At 35.6% G+C, this 2,028-nt stretch overlaps 1 protein-coding gene across 4 annotated transcripts in view; it reads left to right on the plus strand.

Annotated features, from left to right (window-relative positions):
* Window positions 1-340: 340 nt before the first annotated feature.
* Window positions 341-2,028, plus strand: part of LOC107847405 (regulator of nonsense transcripts UPF2) — a 23,260-nt gene continuing 21,572 nt past the window's right edge. For 2 of the 4 annotated variants that reach the window (XR_007047488.1, XM_016691618.2), the window contains exon 1: window positions 341-496. The gene's annotated coding sequence lies outside the window, so the exon portion shown is untranslated. Of the gene's footprint in view, window positions 497-627; window positions 716-2,028 lie in introns of all 4 variants that reach the window. The other 2 variants (XM_016691620.2, XM_047399810.1) reach the window with 2 other exon arrangements.

Raw genomic sequence — 2,028 nt, forward strand, 5'->3', positions numbered from 1 at the left:
TCCACAAAGACCCATTTGAATTCAAGGCTCAAGTCCGTATAAAATGGGGCAAAGAGAAGATGACAATTCCATAGTTGCATAGTGAATCAATCAGGTTTACTCAATAGATCAATTCTCAGCCTACAGTTAGCAATATCACCATAACCTCTTTCAAAATATGAAATTCAGTGCTAAAATTCAACAAATTATGATTTTAATCAAAAGATCGACACAAATAATGAGGTGAGACACGTAAGTTATAGTAAGCATGTGAAAAGTCAAAAATGCCCTCAAATTTGAATTAAATAACATCAATCAGATATGTTGAAATTCAGTTCATTTCGTAAGTAGTAGTAAAATAAACTATAAATATAAATAATAATAAAAAATACTATATATATAAGATATTTCTGCCGCTCTCCTCACATTTCTGCCGCCTTCTTTATTGGCTTCATTAAATAGCCAACGACCAACAAAGGAGAAGCAATTTAACGTTGCTTTGCTTGCTTTCTGCCGGGTATATCTTCGCGCTTCACTTTTCGATTACGCAACTTTCGCCCTAATTTTTGACTTTTTGATGTTTGTTTTAAGGATTTACGAAATTGGGGTTTTCCAGTGTCAGTGAAATTACTGTTTTGGTTGTCACAGATTTCATTCATTTGGGAATTTTGAATTCTCCGTCGCAAAATTTGAAGATGTTCTTACCGGTTTGCGTACTGGGTTTAGTCAAATTAGAGTTAGTGTTCCACCCTTCTCTGCTGCTTTCTGGAGCTTTTTAGAGCTTCTTTTAGCGATAAGGAATTGAATTTCCCCTGCGTTAGTGAAATTGTCCTTTGTGTTGTACAAAATTCGATCTGTGTGGGAATTTTGATTGGTACTCTTCGATTTAGGTACTGGATTGGTTAAATTAGGGTTGGTGTTATTCTACGGAACTGGGGTTTCCCCGAGTTAGTGAAATCTGCGTTTGTGCTGTAAAAAAAAAACGATCTGTTCGGAAATTGTGGGTTGTGTGCCGCGTTGGTGGAATTAGCGTGTGTGTTGTGAAAAATTTCATCGATTTGAAAATTGTGAGTTGTGCTTTGCCGTTTGGGTACTGGGTTTTAAAGAAAACCTCTGATATAGCATAAATAAATTTTTGGCTTCAAAAAATATTCACCGCCTTAAAAAAATGTTCTCTCTAACAGTGCGTTAGCCCTAATAAACGCGCATTCAGCTGAATTTCTTCTGTCGATGCCGTCAGTCTCTCTCTGTAAATCTTGTCTTATCCCCTCTAGTATGTAATACTTAGTATTTCTGAAATTTATCCTTTTATTTGAGTGTTTTTTTTGCAGTTATGGATAACGTACTTATCAATTTTTAGAATGATTTGGATCTCATCATGTAGTTGAATTTGTGTTGTGTTGACACTTGTTTCAGCTAAGAAAAAAACTATCTTGATAGCTCAACTGTTGTTGGTCTTAATTACCCTATGAATGAATGTGCTAGTATTTTGATAGTCTTGTTAGTTTGTGTTTTTCCAACTTAATTATGTTTTGGACCCCATAAACAGGGAAAAAAATGCTTTCACTCACTCTTGTACTAGTTAGAGAGGAGTGGTATGGACTGTGTACATTCTACCTCAGACCCCACTATGTGGGAATATACCAGGTTTTTTGTTGTTGTTGAGAAAGCAAAAAGGAGATTCAAAGACACCATGACAAAATTGGATTCATTATCGCATGTAAGTAGAAATTGAGTGTAAAAGAAAAGAAAATATGGGTGAGTATATTGTTCATTTATGCAGTGAGAGCAAACACAAAACATTGCAACCCAACGCCATTTCGTTACAAAGAAACGGACTCTAGAGAGTAGAGAGATGCAAGCAATGGCCATCATTTTTCTTTACAGAAAATTGACTCAATTTACCTACCATGAAATTAGCCGGTCAATATGGCTATTGATCAGAATTAGGACACGAAACAAATAACGCGTAAATTGAGAGTGGTTGTGACCAGAACAACTAAGTTGAATTTAGAGAGATTGGATATTACGAGCAAGGGGTGTGAGAAT

Source organism: Capsicum annuum, chromosome 11 (genome assembly GCF_002878395.1).
Source record: "Capsicum annuum cultivar UCD-10X-F1 chromosome 11, UCD10Xv1.1, whole genome shotgun sequence".
NCBI classification, from domain to species: Eukaryota; Viridiplantae; Streptophyta; class Magnoliopsida; order Solanales; family Solanaceae; genus Capsicum; species Capsicum annuum.